Below are 26,139 nucleotides of genomic sequence, written 5' to 3' on the forward strand. Positions count from 1 at the left end.
TCTCTGTGCATTTGCCAAACACTTAAGGGGTTAGCACCTTAGCCCCTTGGAGGTACAGCAACTCAAGGAAGAAAACAGATATTGGGAGGCTATAACAGGAGGAAAAGACAATGAGACATCACTGAGGGAGAGGGCCTCAGAGGGGAACTGGAGGCTGGGGAGTGGATCAGGTGGAGGGAGGGGCCCCTACGTAGCCATACGGTAGAGGTCGTGGAGGGCCAGTGTATCCCTTCTAAGAGTTTTAGAGTGCTTCCTTTTTTGTAAATGGTTCCCACAACTGGAAATAACTCCCACCCCAAAATTCAATAGTATTTTTCTGTGCCTATGTCTTGTATATTTTGGCTTATTACATGTATCTCTCCTAGACCATAAGCTCCTAAGAGCAGAACTATTTCTAGTGAACAATGTATTCCTCAGAGAAAATACTCCAGAGCCAATAACTAGATGTTCCTGCCAAAAGCCAAAATACAACAAAAGTTTGCTCAATGTATCAATGAGTAATCATAGCTAACTTTTTTTTTTAGAGGAGTAGATACTTGGTGTTTCATGGAAGTGTGACTTTATTCTCCAATCTCTTATCAAAATGGTTAAGTACCTTGTCTAAGGTCAGACATTAAATATCAAGTCTAAACTCTCAAGAGATGGCAAGAGTGAATGTCGACATTCTAGGAATCAGCGAACTGAAATGGACTGGAATGGGTGAATTTAACTCAGATGACCATTATATCTACTACTGTGGGCAGGAATCCCTCAGAAGAAATGGAGTAGCCATCATGGTCAACAAAAGAGTCCGAAATGCAGTACTTGGATGCAATCTCAAAAACGACGGAATGAGCTCTGTTTGTTTCCAAGGCAAACCATTCAATATCACAGTAATCCAAGTCTATGCCCCAACCAGTAACACTGAAGAAGCTGAAGTTGAACGGTTCTATGAAGACCTACAAGACCTTTTAGAACTAACACCCAAAAAAGATGTCCTTTTCATTATAGGGGACTGGAATGCAAAAGTAGGAAGTCAAGAAACACCTGGAGTAACAGGCAAATTTGGCCTTGGAATACGGAATGAAGCAGGGCAAAGACTAATAGAGTTTTGCCAAGAAAATGCACTGGTCATAACAAACACCCTCTTCCAACAACACAAGAGAAGACTCTATACACGGACATCACCAGATGGTCAACACCAAAATCAGATTGATTATATTCTTTGCAGCCAAAGATGGAGAAGTTCTATGCAGTCAGCAAAAACAAGACCAGGAGCTGACTGTGGCTCAGACCATGAACTCCTTATTGCCAAATTCAGACTGAAATTGAAGAAAGTAGGGAAAACCACTATACCATTTAGGTATGACCTAAATCAAATCCCTTATGATTATACAGTGGATGTGAGAAATAGATTTAAGGGCCTAGATCTGATAGATAGAGTGCCTGATGAACTATGGAATGAGGTTCATGACATTGTACAGGAGACTGGGATCAAGACCATCCGCATGGAAAAGAAATGCAAAAAATCAAAATAGCTGTCTGGGGAGGCCTTACAAATAGCTGTGAAAAGAAGAGAAGTGAAAAGCAAAGGAGAAAAGGAAAGATATAAACATCTGAATGCAGAGTTCCAAAGAATAGCAAGAAGAGATAAGAAAGCCTTCTTCAGTGATCAATGCAAAGAAATAGAGGAAAACAACAGAATGGGAAAGACTAGAGATCTCTTCAAGAAAATCAGAGATACCAAGGGAACATTTCATGCAAAGATGGGTTCGATAAAGGACAGAAAATGTTATGGACCTAACAGAAGCAGAAGATATTAAGAAGAGATGGCAAGAATACACAGAAGAACTGTACAAAAAAGATCTTCATGACCCAGATCATCACAATGGTGTGATCACTCACCTAGAGCCAGACATCCTGGAATGTGAAGTCAAGTGGGCCTTAGAAAGCATCACTATGAACAAAGCTAGTGGAGGTGATAGAATTCCAGTTGAGCTATTCCAAATCCTGAAAGATGATGCTGTGAAAGTGCTGCACTCAATATGCCAGCAAATTTGGAAAACTCAGCAGTGGCCACAGGACTGGAAAAGGTCAGTTTTTATTCCAATCCCAAAGAAAGGCAATGCCAAAGAATGCTCAAACTACCACACAATTGCACTCATCTCACACGCTAGAAAAGTAATGCTCAAAATTCTCCAAGCCAGGCTTCAGCAATATGTGAACTGTGAACTTCCTGATGTTCAAGCTGGTTTTAGAAAAGGCAGAGGAACCAGAGACCAAATTGCCAACATCCGCTGGATCATGGAAAAAGCAAGAGAGTTCCAGAAAAACATCTATTTCTGCTTTATTGACTATGCCAAAGCCTTTGACTGTGTGGATCACAATCAACTGTGGAAAATTCTGAAAGAGATTGGAATACCAGACCACCTGATCTGCCTCTTGAGAAACCTATATGCAGGTCAAGAAGCAACAGTTAGAACTGGACATGGAACAACAGACTGGTTCCAAATAGGAAAAGGAGTTCGTCAAGGCTGTATATTGTCACCCTGCTTATTTAACTTCTATGCAGAGTACATCATAAGACACGCTGGACTGGAAGAAACACAAGCTGGAATCAAGATTGCCAGGAGAAATATCAATAACCTCAGATATGCAGATGACACCACCCTTATGGCAAAAAGTGAAGAGGAACTAAAAAGTCTCTTGATGAAAGTGAAAGTGGAGAGTGAAAAAGTTGGCTTAAAGCTCAACATTCAGAAAACTAAGATCATGGCATCCGGTCCCATCACTTCATGGGAAATAGATGGGGAAACAGTGGAAACAGTGTCAGACTTTATTTTGGGGGGCTCCAGAATCACAGCAGATGGTGACTGCAGCCATGAAATTAAAAGACGCTTACTCCTTGGAAGCAAAGTTATGACCAACCTAGATAGCATATTCAAAAGCAGAGACATTACTTTGCCAACAAAGGTTCGTCTAGTCAAGGCTATGGTTTTTCCTGTGGTCATGTATGGATGTGAGAGTTGGACTGTGAAGAAGGCTGAGCACTGAAGAATTCATGCTTTTGAACTGTGGTGTTGGAGAAGACTCTTGAGAGTCCCTTGGACTGCAAGGAGATCCAACCAGTCCATTCTGAAGGAGATCAGCCCTGGGATTTCTTTGGAAGGAATGATGTTAAAGCTGAAACTCCAGTACTTTGGCCACCTCATGCGAAGAGTTGACTCATTGGAAAAGACTCTGATGCTGGGAGGGATTGGGGGCAAGAGGAGAAGGGGACGACAGAGGATGAGATGGCTGGATGGCATCACTGACTCGATGGACGTGAGTCTGAGTGAACTCCGGGAGTTGGTGATGGACAGGGAGGCCTGGCGTGCTGCGATTCATGGGGTCGCAAAGAGTCGGACACGACTGAGCGACTTATCTGATCTGAGACTCTCAAAATCATACTTTGAGCATAGACCTCCTTGAGCTCCCATTCTATATATTCACCTTCCTTCTCTATATTTCCATGTGAGTGTTTAACACTTGTTTGTGTCACAGCTCTAATACCTGTATCTCTTGCAGTCCATTCTCTTCAATTTGGTATTTAGATTATCATGGACTCATACCAAGACTACTGAATTTACTTAATAACTAGTCCCTTTGCCCCATACTTTTATTCAAGTTGTCTATATTTATCTTTCTATATCATACTTGTAGTTTCTGTTACCATCTTGTTCAAATATTTTCAGTGGCCCCATCTATGAATATAAACCTATCATCTCTGTCTGGCAACCAACAAATTGGTCTCAACTATGTCTCCAATAAACTTCTCCAAATACTCCTCAACTTGTAGCCACTACAGCAGAAAAGCTAGTCTCTTCATTGCATTTGAATATACCATGTTTATTTTTTCAGGAATTATACACAGGGTTCTCGTTCAGTGGCACGCCGTGCTTATTCTGATCCACTTACCAGAACTTAAAAGTGACTGCGTAATTTATCTTCCAAAAGGGGACCCTTGGGGGAAGGGGTTGGTGAGGCAGATAAGAGAAGTGATTACTCAGGGACTCTCTCAGGTAAAGCAGTATGTACAATTAACCTATTAATATCTATATATCTCTTCATGTCTGTATCAAATCTCACCTTTCCCCCAAAGTTTTCAGACTCCTGAGGCTTAAGTAATCATTTTACATTCTTAGAGCACTTTGTATCATAGCAAAGCACACACAAGTCAGAATCCTAAGACAAAGACCCAGCTCCTCTGCTTATTAACTGTGTGGTTAAGAGCAGGCCACTTAACTCTTTGGGATTCTGTCCTCATTAGTAAATAGCATTATTTTGTCCTCATTTCTTATCCTCCCTGTAGTAGGATGATACATCCATATTCCTCACCTTGTAACTTTGTGTTGCCCTCCACTATGCATAGAATACACTTCTTCCCATTGATGTTGACCTTGGCCTTGTGATTTGATTTGGCTGATGGGAGGTTAGGAAACAGGACATGAACAGATGTGTTTCCATGGTTTCATTTGCCTGCCTTTGTGCTCCTGTGATCCACTCTGAGGATAACATGTCCCAAGAAGCTGTTACTTTATCCTGGGCCTCAGAATGAAGATGTAGGATGGAAGCATGGAGTCGAGAGTAATCCTCTCAAAGCCAGGCAAGTCCAGATGAGATCAAAGAACCAAAACCAACCTGCAATCAAGAGAAGGTCAAGAGAAAAAAAACTTGAGGTTATAAGTCACAGACACTTGGGGACTGTCATGTAGCTAAATTTCAGCAAAAACTGAATAATGTAAAATTTTTATATACTTTTATAAAGCTCAGTATAATTATATGATAAATGATTTTAGGAATTGAAAATCAAAATTCAAATATTATTTATGGTCATGCTCTGTAAAATATTAGATAAGACCATTATTTCGTATATATAATTATATAATTATTTTTATATGATTTGTATATAATTATATATAAGATATTACATAAGAATAACAACTATAAGAGAATTATATAAGAAATATAATTGTTTCACATATTTGCCAAAATACTTTGCCTAGGGCCTCACAGGTCCCGGATACTGGGACGTGTTATACAGTTACTATCGCTGCTCCTCCTCTTAAGTATGTTACTTTGTGTCTCTTTTTTCTCTTTTAGATCTTTATTTCTTTATATATTCACAATGCAGTATAAGATATTAAAAGGGTGAGACCTGCCTAGACGGCATCTTTAACCCTCAAAGCTTTAACTTCTTTGCTTATAAAGTAACCACATAATAATAGCACAGTGATTGTCACATCTTAAAGCACCCAGTAAATAGTGGCTTTTAATTACATTATCCATATCTTTTATCCTATCCAGAAATTTCTAAGCAGAATTCTCAGACAAGCCTATGTTCTCTAGACAAGTGTAATTCTCTTTATTGTAAACAGACATACATATAGACACCCCTAGAACTCACATAGAACTCACAAGATTTTCCATAATTATGTGGGATAAAGGTGACAGGAAAAAGATATCTTGGAAGTCCTGTGTCCTCTCTTTGCTCTGTGGCCTTGTTCCTGATATTTCCAATGCCCTGAAATAATTCACATCTCTATTTACCTAACTAATGCTTAATCAATCTTCTGAGTTCTGCTTTTAGAGGACTCTGCCGAGTCTAGGTTAGGCATCTCTTATAAAAGAGCTTTCATAAAATCCTGGTGGAGGGCACTTAAACAAGGAATCAAAACTGCATTTTGAATTGTCAGTCTTCCAAGCTGTACTATAAGGTCTTGGAAGGCACAGGCCATGTCATTACTTTTCACCAGCACCTACCACAGTCTTGACACATACTAAGTGCTTAAAGACATAAGATAAAGAATACAAATGAAGAAAGGAGGGAGAGAAAGAAAGAAGTAGAGACAAGAAAGAAAGGAGGAAGGAAATGAAAGGTTATTTTCATTTCCTTTCTTCCCTGTAAAGAATGTTCAAAGAACAGGACAGTTAGCATAGCATCATCAAAAACTCATTTCCACCCAAATCTACATTTTGCTTCAAATCCATGTCAGCGTGTTCTCTTCCTCTCATCAGAGTAATAGGGTGTTTATTTTAAAATGCCAACTCATCATAAAACCTATTTGGGGCAAAATGAAGCAAATGGACTAAGGAAGATTGACTGAAATTCCCACTTCTCCTCTGGTTCTCCTACTTCCTGTTCATTTTAGGAAAAGGCTCTGGTCTGTTTAAAAAAGGAGGGAGGGTCAGGGGGCACCTCTAGTAAGAAACACAAACAGAACATGTGTCTCATCTGCTTTTTAAAATTATGAACAGGAAGTTTTCACCATCATTCATTTAAAATAATTATGCTTCATTTTTAAGGATAAGAATTAGAAAGGAGAAACCCAGATCTGGTTAGTAATAGGGGGGAAAAGATAAAAAATAAAGCAGTAGAAAGAATAGAAGAAGCAGCCTTAATGTTTGTTCAGAGCTGTTTTAATCCTAAACTCTAAAGTCTCCCTCTGAGTATGAACAGGAGACAGATCCAAATGATTCTAAGATGTATCCTGAAACTGAGGATTGGGACTGGAATGATATCCCTCTGGAATTTGGTGAAATTGAGTTGGAATTAAGATACGGTTATTAAGCCAGCAGTTCACATCTTCAGCTAAAGGAACAGTAGATCAGACATTAATCAATAACAAAGTCACAGGCTTCACTGTTCTTAAATAGATGAGTATTAGAGAAGACTTCTCTGTGCTGCCTTTTTCTAATTTTTTAATAACCATCTTCAAAACTGATTCAAAGAATTCAAAGAAAAATAACAATTGGACAAAAATGAACTCAGCAATTTTAATTGTCCACATAGGCCATAAAAATTGATTTTTCTAAGGGACCACTACCTAGGCCATTGGCTACAAAATATACAGAAATCCCTAGAGATGATATGTTAATGTACATTAATTTCTGCTATATAGATGGACTGGGTTTTCTCCATACTTCATTGGTGTGTACCTGGCAAACGGAAGACTTTCAACAAATGTTAGTAAGTAAATGTTGGAAAAAAAGTTGAAAAGTGTTAGTCGCTCAGTTGTGCCAGACTTTTTGTGACTCCATGGACTGTAACCTGCCAGGCTCCTCTGTCCATGGAATTCCCCAGGCAAGAATATTGCAATGGGTAGCCATTCCCTTTTCCAGGAGATCTTCCTGACCCTGGGATTGAACTCCGGTCTCCTGCATTGCAGGCAGATTCTTTACCATCTGAGCCACAAAAGTGAAAGTGCGAGTCCCTCAGTCATGTCCAATCCCACAGCCTTGGAATTCTCCAGGCCAGAATACTGGAGTGGGTAGCCATTTCCCTCTCCAAGGATCTTCCCAACCCAGGGATCGGAACCCAGGCCTCCCCCATTGCAAGCAGATGCTTTACCAGCTGAGCCACCGGGGAAGCAGTGAATAAATAAACACAAGAGTGAATGAGTGATCTTATTTATCATTAGGGCCAGGGCTCTGGCTGAATCCCCACTTTTTGTGTGAGCTTTGTGATTCTGAGTGAACTCATAACTCAGGAGTTGGTGATGGACAGGGAGGCCTGGCGTGCTGTGATTCATGGGGTCGCAAAGAGTCGGACACAACTGAGCGACTGAACTCAACTGAACTGAGTTGAACTTGCACTCACAGTTGACTTCTCTAAAAGACGTGTGAAACTTGATGGAGACAGACTCACAAAGGAGGACGGACACTTCTGCTTGCTACCCGACAAACTAAGCTACTTGACTAAACCAATTCTGTAGCAACAAGTGCTCAGTGGACGGGGAAGACAGAAGTACTGATGGCTGCCTGGATGCATCACAGGACTGGGTTGCCTCTCTAGCCCATTGTTACATTTATTGCTGACAATGTAATTAATTGGCCTACTCCTTGTTTTTCAATTGGTCACCCTCGATGCACAGCTGCGCTGGAGGTTTTGCTAATCGTGCCTGGGACCGGGAGTGTGCTCCGCGGGGCCAGCGCTGCAGGAGGCGGCGGGGCGGGGCTAGGTTGTAACGTCACCGCTGGGCCACCGTGCAGAACCCCGGGCTTCTCTCTCTCCCAGAGGCTCCAACAGGCCTCCTCACACCCGGGAAACACGGCTTTTTTTTTCTTTTTTCCCTGAGTGTTCGTCTTTCTGAAGTATGATACAGTGCATACAAAACAAAACACTTCTTAGTTTCCTTTTCCAGTAAGAACTTCTTAAATATAGACTTAAATGTCAGCTTTAATAACCACTGTAGAAAATGATTGCAGTAGCTCCATTAGATTTTATCCAAATCATCAAATTAAAAGAAGCTGGAGCATCGAAAAGCTCTTTTAACTCATCTGAGTCCTGCAATCAGGGACATGTTTTGATTTTTTAGACTGTGGAAAATGATCTTTATTTTGTTTACAGGTTGATGAGGATTAGCTAAATAACACTCCTGGGATAGTTTCATCAAATAATTATACAGGTATTTTTACAGTGAGACGGCCTCCTGTATCAAGCACAGGCTTGTCAGGACTGGATTCATGAATCGGGCAACCATCTTTCCAGTGGTCTCCTGCCCCTCTTTCTTTACCTGTAAAATGACTTATTGAAGGTCACTGACCATACTTCCACCTCACTAAGTAACTTCTGGAAAGTCATGTGGCAGATTTGGTCCTTAGGGTTTAATCTCTAAAAATCAGAGAACTGAATTCAGTGAATCTCTTAACATTCTGTGACCTTACGTAGATATTGAGGCAAATAAAATTTTGAATGTATTTCTCAAATTAATAAAACGATGTGCATATTCAGTATAAGAACATGTGTTAACTGAAAATGCAAGTAATTCCTGACTTTTTAAAATCACATATGTCAGTGTCCGTGATTTGACAGCTTGCTTATGAAAAAGTCCCTTACATGTTCCTTTTTCTGGTTTGCTAATTTTCCATTCTGTATTCCAAGGCAGGCCAATACATTGCAATGAAATCAGGTTAAACATTGATCTTCCGCCCTGACATTGCATTAACTTTTCTAATAAACATCTTCACTGTGTCAGCCAGCACTGTGTTTACATCTTGAGCCCAGCAGCCGATTGTCTTGCTTCTCTTGGATGCTTTTGAATTCCGGAAGGAATCTTATCTGGGAGACTAAAATCGTGCATCTGCCGTGTCTTTCAATTTTGTATTTCAGATTAACTGCTCCTTTTCCTCCACATTCTGGAGCCCTTCTAAGAAATTTCCTTCCCAATTCAGCCAGTAAGCGCCTGCTCGGGCTGTTACTCCTTAATGAATTCGTGTCTTTTCTCCCATTTGTCCTGCCACCCTTGCTCTCTGGAGTAAGGATTCTCAGCTCTGACCTCCCTCCTTGCCTTGCTGCCTGAGAAGAACTGAAGTCAGACCCTCAGACCTCAAGTATTCTAGATTTTAAAGATCCAGCTTTGGCTGGGATTAGGCCAGGATTGGGGTAGAAATAAGCACTGAATTTTTTTTATTTACAGTCTTCTGAATATTAACTTATTTTTGTTCAGAGTCAGGGGCTTGAATAAAAGTATGAACCAGTAGATGTGTCTAAAGGTCCCTGATCAAATACTCTATTTTTAACGTTGTGAGGAATACATGCTTAAGGAATACTTTTCCAAGCAAGTCAAGTCAATATTGCTTGCTTTACTAGAACCACAGGCAAAAGATGACTGCCAGAGAGGCTAGGGAGAAATTACACTGCCACAGGAAGCAAACATTCCTGAATGATTTCTTCCTTCTGAATGCCAAAGAAATAGATCATAAAGAGTGGGGCTGGGTCTCTAAAGGACATTTAAAACCTCATTCCTGGAAATATGGTCTAAAATGTAAAGGCTGTAATCAATGGTCCAAGATTGCCCTTAGGTTAGCAAAAGTATCAAAGAATATCTGCTAAAATCTTGTATATCTGGGAAAATATCCTCTCCAGACCCACAGAATCAGATCAGCCAACCACAAATCAGAATAGCTATCATACAAAATTCATTAGACTAACTCTCACCACTTGCCAAGAGAGTATTTACACCAGACACTGTGCTTAATACATCTCAGGTGTGATCCTTGTAAGAGCTCTTACAGGTACACATGGTTATTCCTACTTTATGGATGGGAAAGAAGAAACTGGAGTGGACTGAGTAACTTCTCCATACATCTACCACATTTACTAGAATTAAGCCCAAATCTGCATGATTCCAAAAGCTTGTAGCCATTCTGTGCTTCTGTAGAATAGCCACACAAGTAGGGAATAGGGATGCAGACACAATGGGAGCCTTATCATAGCATCCCATATAAGCTTCCTCCTTCCAAGTAAGCTTTGCTCCTGCCCTCATAGCACCTTGCTTAGACTAACATCAATACTTATAACTGTAGTTTGGGAGCCAGAGAGAGAAAAATGAAAGAATAAATTACTATATATCGGCTCTCTCATTTTACTAGCTTGCCTTGAACAAGTTACTGAATATCTCTCATCCTAATATTTTACCTACAAATGGGAATAAAGCTACTCCTGTGTGTTTTTAAAAAGATAATGAAATTGAAAGACTTATTAATCCTTTGCACAGGTAGGCACTTCTTACATTTCAATCTTGCTCAGTATCCCATGACCTTTTCGGAGCAGGGACCATAAAGTATCCACCTTCAGTGTCTCCAGATAAAATGCTTAGTTTATCTAGAAGAGGGTGTTTTCCAGCTTTCTTTGAATCTCACGTCAAGAAAATTAGAGCACCCCCCAAAATAGACATCTCTGACAAAGGGTCTGCTTCTGTCAATAGGTTGATTCTGCATTTCAAAACTTAATTTCATGTATCAGTTTATACTAAATCATTTATTCACCCATTCATTCATTAACTAAACATCCATCTGTTAATCTCTATATTATCTTAGTGATAACAATATAAATAATACTGATCTCTGCCCTGGAAATGATTATAGTTTGGTGATATAAACCAGACATATGAACAAATCATTTAAAATTGAATATGGTAATTTCCACAACATATATGAAAAAGGATTATGAGAGCAAAGGGCACATGATAACACCTTCGAACTTTGTTTCACTTATATTACTGAAAATTACTTTTTCCTCTCAGAATAACATTTCTATTCTTTCCCTTGCCTCCATATTTTTCAGTAAACTTTTGATAGTTTTCTTTTTTTTTTAAATAGCTTATATTTAAGGATTTCCCCCTTCTTTTTGCTCCTTTTCTCTTTAAATAATATAACATTTTCAAGGAAACTTTGGTTTTATCAAGAATCACTGAACTCATATTTTTCTTTGCACATTAAGTATGCAACTGCAATATGAAGAGATGCTTTCCAAAATTTTGTCTGCTTTACTTTAAAAATACCTAAAATGAACAACAACAAAAAAATCTGTATCCTCTATGAGAATATTTAAGTTAACTAGAATACATATATTAGCCAGGTATTTCTCTTAAATTCCTTTTATCATCATTAGCCTAATATGTTTATGCTGGACTTTGTTTACCAGTCAGCTATTTGCATCACATATATCTTTTATGTATCACTGCTGCATAGCAGCATACCTCAAAACTTAGGGACTTACCGTTCTGTGAGTTGATCAGACTCAGCTGGATGGTTTATTCACATGGCGTCCAAGCATCCACTAGGGCTGTAGTCATCTGAGAACTTGAGTGGGCTACAGTATCCAATGCGCTCCTTCACATGGCTGACAGCTGTTGCTAGCTGTTGGCTGAGAACTGCTGCCAAGCAGATCTCATAAGTTTTCCTCCATGTGACCTCTCAATGTGTCTGGTTTCTAAAAAGGAGTACCCTAAACATGAACATTTCAAGGGTAGAGAAACGAGTGGTCTTTTAACGCCTCTTTTTCAGCACTCTGTTGATGAAAAGCCACCTCAAATTCAGGGGGAGGAGAAATGCACTCTCCTCTTGACTTGATATGTGGTTCATGGAAAGGAGGAATTGTTTGGTCATTTTAGGATTGACTGTTATATCTTTATACTAGTTAGTTTTTAGTATTTTCTTCAAAAATGATTCCCTTCCCCATTTTACTTCTGTTCATTTTCCTTCCAAATATAAGAATTTAAAATCAGAAATCTCTTCCCCTGTACTAACCTAAACATATAGCTGATTGTGTTTGCTTTATGTCTTTGAATATATTAGTGATACTGAAGACCTGATGGCATCTATTAAAATATGTATTTAAATATTCTACATGTAGAAGTCTAAGCTCTAACTCCCTCTATATGTTCTGCTTTGGAATTAAAGAGAAGCCTTCAGAACTGAAATATACCAAAGCCTGGGATTGGGTAGTATGGGAGGTGGATGGTGAGATTTTCATACTAGTATTGCTTTTCTTTTTCAGTTCATATATTTTGAATTCTTAGTAGTAGATATGAAGTGCTTTCTTACTTTTCTATCATAGTCAATCATAAAAACAAATATCCAAACGCTAACCAATTTAGCGAAGTAAAATATTTTGTAATGTTAACATGTAGAAGGTGGGGAGGAGTACATTCTGGACTTCCCTTCTCTTTAATTTCCTTTGGAAGAGAACACTGACTCAAAGTCTGGGTGACCTAACCACGGACTTCATTGGAGTAAACCAGTACACACAATGTATAAAAAATGCTACCATGATAATCAGATAAAATTATTACAAAGGACAGAAGATATTGTTGTATATTGTTTCCATAAAGGAATATCTTAAAGAAACTCTCTGAAGCCTGAGAACCCCCCTAGGTGAGGAGAACATGCATTATTTCAGATCAGAACTGAAGATTCAAGCAGGGGTAATGACCTTACCTTCTGTCTAGAGATAGGTAAAAATGAATGTTACAACTACAAATTTAACATTAATCATGAGGAAATTTAACAAATGAAAATTTCCCATTACTGATGGATCTCTTTAGAAAACTTGTTGGACTTCCATGCCATTGTTTCCCTCACTATTCATATAGTAAAGATACTAGGTTATTAATTGCAGGCATACACCACAAGCAGTGTTTCTACTGTGAAAGTTCTTCCATGCTTTTCTTTTTGGTGGGTACATTATATCTGGATATTCTTTAAATTGAAAATCTGTATTAGTGTTTTGAAGCAACATATGTGTTGGTAGTTAGAATTTTATTACAAGTGGACAAGAAGGAAATATATATTATCTTTCCTTTTAGACAATGAAACCTATATAGTAAGTAAGACAGTGTTGATGTAACTACATACTGCTTGGCAATGATTTTTTTTATTTGCTGAAAGAGGGAAATTCATACAGTGAAAGATAAGAGTTTGATTTGAGGAGATTTGTCATTCAGCATTTGCTAGACTATTTTAGAAAAGACTTGATGCTACTTGTGGGAACAAATATAGCACAGTAATTTAGGGCACTGGTTCTGAAAACTAACCAAATCACTTACTAACTCTCATTGCCCCTTTGAATGTCTATAAGATGGGGATAAAAATGTGGACCTCAAATTTTATATCATGTAAGATGTAGGAACAAAATTTGCCAGGGTAGTTGGTATTTTTAAATAAGAACTGTAGGAAAATAAATGTTTCTGGGTAATATATCAACTTTAAAAAGAAAAAGTCTTGAAAGAAGCCCGAGGAGAGGAAAAAAGCCTTACCTACAAAGGAACAAGAGTTATATAGCAAATCTCTTCAGAAACTGTATAAGAAGAGAGTGGGATAATTTTTTTTAATTTAAAATGTTGAAGGAAAAAAATCACTAACCTAAAATTCTATATCCAGTAAACGATTTCCAAAACTGAAGAAGAAATAACATCTTTCCCAGACAAACAAACATTGAGATAATCCATTTCCAGCAGAAGAATAGTGCTTACCCCATATGGGAAACTGAACAGTTAGTAATATTTCAGAAAGATAATAATATTTCAGAAGAGATAGCACCAGTCCTAGATTGCTTCACTAGAGAGCTCTAATTAACATTTAAGGAAGAAGTTACTCCCGTTCTCCACAATCTTTTCAAGAAACTAGAAGGCGAGCAAACATTTCATAAGTCATTCTGTGAGGCCAGCACTGCCCTAATACCAACACCACAGAAAGATGTTACAGAAAGGAAAATGACAGGACAGTATCACTCATGAACATAGATGCAACAATCCTCAAGAAAATTGAATCCAACAATGTATAAAAAAATTAGATACTATGACCAAATGGGATTTATTTTAAGTATGCAAGGCTGGTTCAACACTCAAAAATCAATCAATACTATCCACTATACCAACAGACTTAAGAAAAATTATATGATTATATCAATTGTTGCAGAAAAAGCATTTGACAAAATATAGCATCCATTCATGATAAAAAAAAAACTACAACCACAACAAAAATAAACCTCGGTAAACTGAAAATAGAGAGGAACTTTCTCAGTTTGATAAAGAACATTTATAGAAAAGCTAGCATTGTTCTTAAAGATGAAAATGTGGTGCCTCCCCCAAGACCAGGTTACAAGACAAAGATATTCTTTCTCCCCACTCCTATTTAACATCATAGTAGAAGTTTCAGCTAGTGCAGTAGGATAATAAAGTGAAATAAAGATTTATAGATTTAAAAGTAAGTAATGAAGAAAAGTTATGACCAACCTAGATAGCATATTCAAAAGCAGAGACATTACTGTGCCAACAAAGGTCCGTCTAGTCAAGGCTATGGTTTTTCCAGTGGTCATGTATGGATGTGAGAGTTGGACTGTGAAGAAGGCTGAGTGCCGAAGAATTGATGCTTTTGAACTGTGGTGTTGAAGAAGACTCTTGAGAGTCCCTTGACTGCAAGGAGATCCAACCAGTCCATTCTAAAGGAGATCAGCCCTGGGTGTTCTTTGGAGGGAATGATGCTAAAGCTGAAACTCCAGTACTTTGGCCACCTCATGCAAAGAGTTGACTCACTGGAAAAGACTGTGATGCTGGGAGGGATTGGGGGCAGGAGGAGAAGGGGACAACAGAGGATGAGATGGCTGGATGGCATCACTGACTCGATGGATGTGAATCTGAGTGAACTCCGGGAGTTGGTGATGGACAGGGAGGCCTGACGTGCTGCAATTCATGGGGTCGCAAAGAGTCGGACACGACTGAGCGACTGAATTGAACTGAATGAAAGTATCTTTCATAGATGGCATAATATCTATGTAGAATACCTCAAAGAATCTACAAAAACAAAAATTTCCCAGAATAAATGAGTCTAGAAAGGTCACACTATACAATATTATGCTATAGAAATCAGTTGCTTTTCTATATACTATTTAAACATTTAGGATTATTATAAAAGAAAGTACAAATTACTAGTACCAGGAACAAAAAGATAGATTTATTTTAAGATTTTATTATAAAAAATAGAAGCATGCTATAAACAACTTTGTGTCAATACATTTTCAAAATTCAGAAAAATAGCCAAGGAAAAAACTTTCAAAAGCAGATGAAATAATTAGAAAATCTGAATAGTTCTAGATGTGTTCAACAAATTGAAGCTGAAATGAAAACTTCCAATAATATCAAGTAAATGTAAGAACCAGACAACTTTACAGTGATTTCTTTCAAACTATTCCAGAGAAATGATAATAATAAAAAAAGAAAGTTCCCAAATACTTTTTTAAGTTCAATGAAATCTTGATACCAAATGATTATTTCATTTTAAGAATGAAATTTACAAGCCAAACTTTCATGAACAAGGCAAAACCTGCAAAATATATGAGCAAATCAAATGTGTACTAAAAGATTATATTATAAGAAAGTTAAATTTATTCCAAAAAGCAAGGTTTTTTTTAATATTCTAAAATTACAATGACTATATTCACAGAGTAAAGGAGAAAACTCATATGATGATCTCAAAGCAGCAAAAGAAACATTTGGGATAATTAAACACCAAAATTAAAATATCTCAGCTGACTATAATTAGAAGAAAAGTTACTTATGTGATAGAGTAGTTATAAAACTATAGCAAACCTTGTATTAATACTATATAGCATTAAAAGTTTTCTGCCTGAGCCTAGATTGAGAGGACATTCACACTATCACCCCTTCTATTCTCATCGTACTGAAGGCCCCTACTAGTATTATAAAGGAAAACAAAACAAGAGGAAAAAGGCAGGCAGGCAAGGGAGGAAAGGAAGGAAGAGGGGAGGAAGGAATGGAGGGAAGACAGGAGAAAGGAAAGAAAATGCTCAAGAATGAAAAATAAAATGCATTTATTTGATGGTACATTTAAAAATCTAAGATTATAAACAGTTCAATTATTAAGAGACTTCAGTGATGTCTTTACACAGGACAATATAAAAAATTGAAGGTATTTATATGTACCACCAATTAGAAAACGAAACTAAAAACTGACATCTGAAATAGAATAAAAAAATCAAAAACCAAAGAAATAGGACAAAACGTAAAATTTCTCAACAAAAATATATCTCAAAATAAAATATTCTGAGAAGTATTAAAATGGCCTAGATAACTGAGAGGTTATGTCAAGTTTTTGGATTGAAAGATTTCAGTATTTATAGGTTTCAATTTTCTGCAAATTGATGTGCCTATTTAATGCAAATCCTGTACAAATTCCATCAGATATCTCATTTAAAAAAAAATGGACACTAGGTTTTAATATTAATGAAAATGTGCTGCCGCTAAGTCGCTTCAGTCGTGTCCGACTCTGTGCAACCCCATAGACGGCGGCCCACCAGGCTCCCCCGTCCCTGGGATTCTCCAGGCAAGAACACTGGAGTGGGTTGCCATTTCCTTCTCCAATGCATGAAAAGGAAAAGTGAAAGTGAAGTCGCTCAGTCGTGTCTGACTCTTTGCGACCCCATGGTCTGCAGCCTACCAGCCTCCTCCATCCATGGGATTTTCCAGGCAAGAGTACTGGAGTGGGGTGCCATTGCCTTCTCCAAATGAAAATGTAAAGAGTCACAAATAACCAAATTTTGAAGAACAAAGTTCAAAGTCTTACATTGTTACCTAATTGAAGGAGTGTGGTATTGGCACTCAGAGAGTTAAACCAAGGGAGCAAAAAAATAAAATCCAGAAATGGAATTTTACCTACACCAACACTTGACTAGGGCAAAGATGACATAGCATTATGGAGAAAGGATGGCCTCTCCAAGAAATAATTCTGGGTTAATGGCATGTTCAGAAGAAAAAAATGTTTCTTGCACAATTCACACCACCCACAAAAATCACTTCTAGATGGATTATAGATATAAATTTGTGAGAGAAAATATAGTTTCTGGAAGATAAGAAAATAGCTTTACAATTTATTAGAAGCCAAAGATTTCTTTGATAGGACACAAAATGCACTATTAGAAAATTATTGATAGATTGTATTACATTCGAATTTTATGAATTACATAGTTATTTTTCAAAGTATATAAAAATTTAAAAGCTCTGTTTATTAAAGACATTCATTCAAAGGCAGGTAGGTAAATAAGGGAGAGAAAACGTACGCAGTACATACAACTGATAAAGGATTATGTTCAGAATATTTTTTGAAACCTTACACATTAAGAGAAAGACAACGCAGTAAGAAAAAATGGGCAAGACTTGAAGAGTCATCTCATTAAGTAAGCTATTGAAATGTCTATTAATCACAGAAGGTATTCTACCTCAGTCATCAGGAACATGTGATTTAAAGCCACAATGTACTGATGATCTGTTTATTGATGTGGGTGGTGATTACAAATGTGTGTTCATTTTGTGAAAATTCAAATGGTACATTTATGATTTGTGCACTTTATATATTTCAACAGAAATATTTATTTCTACGATGGATAAGTGGGTGTAGTAATTAGGGGTATTTGGTGGTAGAAGCCAGAAGAAAAAAGGTTGGATTGGTACTTAACCTCATATTTCCCATGCTAGTCCCTTTCCCCATCCTTACTCTTTTCTCTTTAACACACTATTTATGTTGGAAGTGTTTCAGCAGAAGTACCAGCTATGGCAACTGGGATCAGAGGTAAAGCAGCAGAATGGAGTTTACTTCCCCTCTCCACCCATTGCCTTTGATTTCAATTCTACGTTCCCTTCTGCATAATTAATACTAGAACAGACGGAATTGGAGGATTCCAAGTGGGAGCTTAGAGTAGAAACACAAAACTTTTATTCTGTCCAAACCTCATCAGTTATTCTTGCTGCTAGATGAACATTGGGAAAGATAAGAAACAGGGTTTTGATTTGAGGAGCCACAAGCCATTACAGAATCCACTAATACAAAGGGGGAAAGCTAGAAAATACCTGGTAATGGCAGTAAGGAAATGAAACACCTGTGAACACATCTGGGTTGTACCTGATGGAAACAGGATAGCCCAGTATTGAAGATCATGGGCATCAGAGACAAATAGACTGGTATATTAGTAAATCATATATATTAGTAAATTACTGTGTGATTTCAGACAAGTTACTTATTCTCCCTAAGCCTCAGTTTTCTCATCCTTAGTTTGTGTAAAATACCAATGTCTATTTCATAAGATTGTTGTGATTAAATAAAACATATTCACAGAGAAAGTGCAATGGTACCTATTGCAGACTAGGAGCTCAGCACATATTTACTATTAATAGGACAATGATGATAATATTAGTGTTTCAGAAACCTGTATCTTTTTTTGGAGATTAATCCCTTCTCAGTTGCTTCATTTGCAAATATTTTCTCCCATTCTAAGAGTTGTCTTTTCGTTTTGTTTATGGTTTCCTTTGCTGTGCAAAAGCTTTTAGGTTTAATTAGGTCCCGTTTCTTTGTTTTTATTTTCATTACTCTAGGAGGTGGATCTAAAACGATCTTGGTGTGATTTATGTCAGAGTGTTCTATGTTTTCCTTCAAGAGTTAGTATCCAGCCTTACATTTAGTTCTTTAATCCATTTTGAGTTTAGTTTATATGTGGTGTTAGGAAGTGTTTTCATTTCATTTGTTTACATGTAGCTATCCAGTTTTCCCAGCACCACTTATTGAGGAGACTGTCTTTTCTCCATTGCATATTCTTATCCGCTTTGTCATAAACTAGGTGACCATAGGTGCATAAGTTTATCTCTGGACTTTACACTGATGTATATTTCTGTGTTTGTGCCAGTACCATATGGATTTGATTATTAATTTCCAAAATATACAAATAGTTCATGCAGCTCAAAATAAAAAAATGAGTGAAAGATCTAAATAGACATTTCTCCAAAGAAGACATACAGATAGCCAAATGAAATGATAGACATACAGATAACCACACGAAAAGATGCTCAACCTCATTAACTACTAGAAAAATGCAAATCAAAACTACAATGAGGTATCACTTCACACTGGTCAGAATGGTCATCATCAAAAAATCTACATACAATAAATGCTGGAGAGGGTGTGGAGAAAAGGAACCCACCAACACTGTTGCTGGGAATGTAAACTGATACAGCTACTAGGGCAAACAGTATGGTGATTACCTAAAAACCTAAAATAGAGCTATCCTATGCCCCAGAAATCCTGCTCCTATGCATAAGACACAAAAAGATACATGCAACTCAATATTCATTGCAACACTATTTACAATAACCAGGACATGGAAGCAACTTAAATGTCCACGAACAGAGGAATGGATAAGGAGATGTGGTACATACATACAATAGACTTTTACTGAGTCATAAAAAAGAAAGAAATAATGCCATTTGCAGCAACTTGTAAGGGCCTAGAGATTGTCATACTGAGTGAAATCAGAGAAAGACAAATACTGTGTGATATTACTTAAATGTGGAATCTAAAAAAGGATACAAATGAAATTTTCTACAAAATAGAAACAGAGTTATAGATATAGAAAGCAATTTTATGGTTTCTGTGCAGGGATGAGGGGTCAGGAATGGAGGGAGGGGTAAATTGGAATATTGGGGTTGACATATATAATAAACACTATATATATAAAATAGATAACTATTAAGGACCTACTATCTGTAATGCAGGAGACCCGGGTTCAATCCCTGGGTCAGGAAGATCCTCTGGAGAAGGAAATGGCAACCCACTCCACTATGCTTGCCTGGGAAATTCCATGGACAGAGGAGCCTGGTGGGCTGTAGGCCATGGAGTCAGAAAAGAGTTGGATACAACTTAGCGACTAAACACAAACATACACACACACATATAACTGACTCACTTTGCTGTATACCAGAAACCAACACAGTATTGTAAGTCAACCATATTCCAATAAAATTTAAATAAAAAGAAACCTGTATCAACAGTCTTCCATTTTAAGACCCTTTTCAATTAACTTAGCTCTAAGGCCAGCAATGTCTTCTTGGTTAAAAATAATTTTCAATCTCACCTAATAGAGTTCTCTTCAGTAGAACTATATATTCATGAGTTTCATAAAATATAACCTGTTCCAGGCATTCAGTAATAAGACAATTCCACTGATGGTAACTAATATTTCACCATTTAACACATCAAAGGCTTTATCAAAAGCCTGCCTGATCCCTTGCATTTTGACATCATTGCATACGCTGTAGTATTTCTTCTACCAGGCACTAAATTAAGCATTGATAATTCAGAGTTAAAAGATAAATTTGGTGTTCTCTGGTGAGATAGATAAACTAAGCCATGAATTCAATACTGGATGATCATGTCTTAAGACAAACAAAAGTACACAGGAAGAATATCCATAATTGACTAGCTGGATTGGGCAGAAGAATATTAAGGAAGGATGCCTGGAAAATGAGATGGCCAAGCTGAGTTTTAACAGATGAGCAGGAATCAGCCACATTAGAACAAGGAGAGAGACTTTCTAGGGAGCTTGTGTGGAGGCAAAGTGGTGTGGAAGAACATGTTGCATTTGGGAAATGCAAGTATTTCAACAAGGCAAGCTGCTTGCATTTTGCATGATGGATGCTTTAATTTTTTCAGATTTAATGTTTTACATCCAAAGTATTATGTATCCTTTTGTACAGTTAAAACTACATATGTTCTTATTGACCTATCATCAATAAAAGAGAGAATTGATAGCATATACATGATTTATGAGGCCAAACTAAATTCCATTGTGAGCAGGAAGTAGAATGTTTTTAAGCCTTACTTTTGAATTTTGCCTGGTAACCACACTCCTAATCAGCTGAGATACCCTGGGAGGCTAGGTGCGGAATATTTATATTGCACTTTAGGAAATGCAGCAATTAGTACTTAGGCCCAGTCTGACACGGTGGTATCATAGAAAACTTTTAATTCTGTCCTCCACAAAAATGATACTGTTGGGAGAGTCAAGGAGCAGACCTAGGCTATGTTATTTCTGTTATTTTCTTGTTATGTGACTCGTTTTCATAAAGAACCAAACAGCAATTTCATCTTGAGAAACTTTGAGTGATTTTAGGCACAATAAACCATAGACTACAGCCTGTTTTATTCTATGCATTCAAGGATTTTATGAACACCATCTGCTGCTGCTGCTGCTGCTGCTAAGTCACTTCAGTCGTGTCCGACTCTGTGCGACACCATAGATGGCAGCCCACCAGGCTCCCCCGTCCCTGGGATTCTCCAGGCAAGAACACTGGAGTGGGTTGCCATTTCCTTCTCCAATGCATGAAAGTGAAAAGTGAAAGGGAAGTCGCTCAGTTGTGTCCAACTCTTCATGACCCCATGGGCTGCAGCCTACCAGGCTCCTCCCATGGGATTTTCCAGGCAAGAGTACTGGAGTGGGGTGCCATCGCCTTCCCCGGTGAACACCATCTAGAAAGTAATAAACTTTATTCTATTCAAACCTCATTCAGCTGGAGTAATTCCTACCTGTTTTTCAAATCTGAGCAACTGAATCCTAAGCGTAATTCTGAGTTTACCCAATTTAAAAACTCTCTTTATACATACCTGCATTTTAGACCCCCTTTTCAGGATGTTTTTCCTTAAATCCCTAAAATTATACTTGAGAATGACAAACTATAAAAACTATATACAACTTTGAAGTAGGAAACGGCAACCCACTCCAGTATTCTTGCTTGAAAAATCCCATAGACAGAGGAGCCTGGTGGGCTACAGTCTGTGGGGTCACAAAGAGTCGGATGTGACTAAGCGACTAAGCATCCACGCATATACAACTTATTAGGATTGAGAGATTTTAAAAATTACTTAGCTAGATTTTCAAGAACTATGACTGGAATGCAGAGTGATTCTGCATTAACTTCCAGCCCATCTGTATAGAGACCTGTATCTCTAAACCAGTCTTGTCTGAATGCTTACATTCTGAGTCTGTTTGTATGTTCCATGCCAAATGGTACCGAGCGGTGCCTAATTTCAGTCACTCTCGTGATAAGATCCCAAACTTCCGATTTCACCAACAGTGTTTCTATAGTTCTATGCCTGGTCCGTGTCATTCTGAAATACAAGGTGTACTTTATTTCAATATGTTCTGTGAAATGCCAACTGTAGCTGCTTATTTCCTGGGGATGGCACCTCTTGTGCATTTTCTAATCTGTTCTATGGCTTTGAGTGTGTGTTTACATAAGCACCTGATTTTTGGCAGAGAGACAGCACCAGATTGGCAGTATAGCACCTGAAAATAGCTCCTCTCTGTCAAAAATTTTGGACTCCATGATGCTTCATATGTAACACTATCAAAGATACATTTTCATCACCATCCCTTCTCACTCCAAACTCTACCATGTAATAATTCAAAGTTTTAATGTCTAAACTTTCATGCCTGCTAAGCAGAATTCACTATACCTGTATAAACTCTGTATTTACTAATTGAAAATATGGTATTTACCTGCCTTATCTCATAAGAAAATTATATAAATCAATAAAAACTTTAAATTACAAAGTTGCCCAAATTAGAACAAAATGGATATGTTATAAATCTACTAAGACATTTTGTATATTTACTTCAGCAACTTTGAGAAAGCTGCTGCTGCTGCTGCTGCTAAGTCGCTTCAGTCGTGTCCAACTCTGTGCGACCCCATAGACGGCAGCCCACCAGGCTCCCCCGTCCCTGGGATTCTCCAGGCAAGAACACTGGAGTGGGTTGCCATTTCCTTCTCCAATGCATGAAAATGAAAAGTGAAAGTGAAGCCACCCAGTCATGTCCAACTCTTAGCGACCCCATGGACTGCAGCCCACCAGGCTCCTCTGTTCATAAGAAAGGTAAATGTGCATGAATTATGTATTAAGGATGTTTGATTTTTTTATTCCATTAGTGAAATCTGTGACTTATATTATCCTAATTATAGCCCTAAACTACATTTGGACTGTCAAAATATCTTTCTCATTTCATTTTTGTTTTAAAATGGAAAGGAAACCTTTTAACACTGTAAATCCCTTTAACCCTAGTGAGGATAATTTGCATTGTTTACTTTTATTGCCCTCAACAACTGTATTTCTGTTTAGCCTCTATTTCTTATTCTCTTTCACCTTTTCTCTTTTGATTAAAAAAACTTGTAAGAATTTATAAATGACAACTATATAGTATTAAAAACAATTGTCAAAAAAATGCACAATTAACATTTGTATCTCTAGTCAGACAATTTTAAGTATGCACAATGATAGCTGTTATCTACATAACCAAATCAAAAGATTCATCACTTTTAAGACCCTCTGAAAAATGCAAATACATTAATAATTTATTTATATGTCCTCTATTTTGCTATGATTCTTTTTTGGGGTGATACATACTTTATACTGCTTAAATCCTGTATGTGTGGACATAAACCAGAATAAAAGGACAGAGAAGATATAAATATAGATAGCTTCTCCTTTAGTCCACAGCAAAAGGCCACTTTCATGTCTTTTCAGGAAGGGAGCAAGAGCTAGGCCACAAAATCTGATCCACAGCCATCCTCCCACCCTGAACGTGAAATACTAAAGTAGGTTCAGGGAGTGAACAGAACATGTCTATATTTTGCTTTCAAATCACAAATTTTGCTTTTTTATAGTTACAGAGGTAATCAGTACAGCTGAGCATAACTTCAGGAAGGGTGGCATAAAGTGCTTAAAAAATCACTTTCCAGTCTATATTAATGTCTATAAGAATATTTATGAGGAGACAGGAAGTAACTTACCTTTCCTTCCTTCCTCAAGAACTGGCTCATGGAGAAAAGGTAAAATATTAACCAGGAGTGTTCTGAAAAATCTCTCTACTCTGGCCAAACAAACAACAAATAAGTCTGGTAATATAGTTTTCACTTTAGGGGTTCTTTAACTCTTAAGAGCCTCTTATTAACAGCACACTTTCTTTTATCTTAGTTTTCTAAGACTAGCCTTCTTTCTTATTCTAACTTTAAGTTTGTAGAACAAACCATCAAAAATCTTGGAGTAAATTCCTGGAACCAGGCCCTCTTTACTATAGGAGATAAGTCTCTCTGACCAACTTGGGGATACTTGATGGTTAGACCTACTTTTCTATCCAACCTCAGCCCTTGGTCTTTCCAGTCCTGCACACAGGCATGTGCACACCCTGGCTTGATTGATCAAGCTCCACTCACATCTATGGCAATAGCCACCCCAAGACCAAAGAATATGGTACATACTGGACCAGGTCTTGAAGAAAGGAGTCTCATGGGACCTGGAAGATGACTTGGATTGAGCATGAAAGTCTGAGCATGAAAGTGCCAGGTCCTGTGTAGTGGAATGTGATCAAAAAAGCAGTGCTCACAGCAAAGGAAACCATAAGTAAGACAAAAAGTCACCTTATAGAACAGGAGAAAGTATTTGCAAACTATGCAAACAACAAGGGCTTAATTTCCAAAATATGCAAACAAGTCATACAAAACAACCCAATCAAAAGCTAGGCAGAAGACCTAAAATATCCAGAGAAATGGATAAAGACATTTCTCCAAGGAAGAAATACAGATAGCCAGTAGGCACATGAAAAGATGCCCAACATTGCTAATTATTAGAGAAATGCAAATCAAAACTACAATGAGGTACCACCTCACACTGGTCAGAATGGCCATCATTAATATAATCTACAAATAACAAATGCTGGAAAGGGTGAGGAGAAAAGGGAACCCTCCTACACTGTTGGCGGGGATGTAAACTGGTGCTGCCATTATAGAGAACGGTATGGAAGTTCTTCAGAAAACTAGAAGTAGTTTACTATATGATCCAGTAATCCCACTCCTGGGCATATATCCAGACAAAACTGTTAATCCAAAAAGATACACGCACCTGTATGTTCATAGCAGCACTATTTACAATAGCCAAGACATGGAAACAACCTAAAGGTTCATCAACAGAGGAATGGATAAAGAAAATGTGTGCGTACATACATACACACACACACACAATGGAATACTACCCAGACATTCAGCCATAAAAAAGAATGAAATCATGCCATTTGCAGCAACATGGATGCAACTAGAGATTATCATACTAAGTGACGTAAGCCAGAAAGAAAAAGACAAATACCATGAGACATTACTTATATATGGAATCTAAAATATGACACAAAGGAACCTATCTACAAAGGAGACTCGCAAACACAGAGAACAGGCATGCATTTGCCAAGTGGGAGGAGTTTAAGTGAGGCATGGAGTGGGAGGTTGGGGTTAGCAGAGATAAGCTACTATATATAGAATAGATGACAACAAGGCCCTACTGTATAGCACAGGGAACTATATTCAATATCCTGTGATGAACCATAATGGAAAAGAATATGAAAAAAAAGAATGTAGATATATGTATAACTGAGTCACTTTGCTGTACAGCAGAAATGAACATGACATTGTAAATCAACTATGCTTCAATTAAAAAACAAAGTGAAAACACATACACACAGAAAGAAAGTAGTGGACAGGTGTAAGCGAGCACATCCCCTTGGCCTCACAGGCTCTGACCCCCTTGGTGAGGCCAGCAGAGGAGCAGAGTGAGGCCCTCTAAGTGCAGGGCTCGGGGCTGGGCCCCAGTGTCCCAGGTCACAAGGTATTACTCAGGAGAAGCCTGCTGGATACACATTAGAGAATCATCAATATTGCAAATAGGATTATTCCCAGCTATGAAGGACAACACCAGGCAGCCCATATTTAATTATAAATGTGGACTCAGAAAGGCGAATATGTATTTCATAAGCAATAATAAGCTAAAGAAAAAAATTTAGTAAGACAGTCAAAGAAAAAAGTGATCCTTTTATGAGAATGAAAGTGCTCTGAGAATTTTAAGCTAGTATTTACTCACTCTGTGATTATTTTATAGCTTATCTATTATGTCTCAAATGCTGTCCTAGGTACTAGAGATACAGGAATGAAGAAATGTGACCAAGTTCCTCTCCCC

General features: G+C 37.8%; 1 long non-coding RNA gene across 6 annotated transcripts in view; it reads left to right on the forward strand.

Moving 5' to 3' along the window:
* LOC147371065 (uncharacterized) overlaps positions 1 to 26,139 on the forward strand; it is a 166,496-nt gene that overhangs the window by 110,445 nt on the left and 29,912 nt on the right. For 3 of the 6 annotated variants that reach the window (XR_015166246.1, XR_015166245.1, XR_015166249.1), the window contains one exon: positions 22,764 to 23,016. The exons of 2 other annotated variants lie outside the window; for them this stretch is intronic. This is a non-coding gene — a long non-coding RNA (uncharacterized LOC147371065). Of the gene's footprint in view, positions 1 to 21,303; positions 21,322 to 22,763; positions 23,017 to 26,139 lie in introns of those variants that run through there. One more of the 6 variants, XR_015166251.1, reaches the window with a different exon arrangement.

This window comes from Bos grunniens, chromosome 6 (genome assembly GCF_055505025.1).
Source record: "Bos grunniens cultivar Pamir isolate PY7600 chromosome 6, Bosgru_T2T1.0, whole genome shotgun sequence".
In the NCBI taxonomy this organism is placed as follows: Eukaryota; Metazoa; Chordata; class Mammalia; order Artiodactyla; family Bovidae; genus Bos; species Bos grunniens.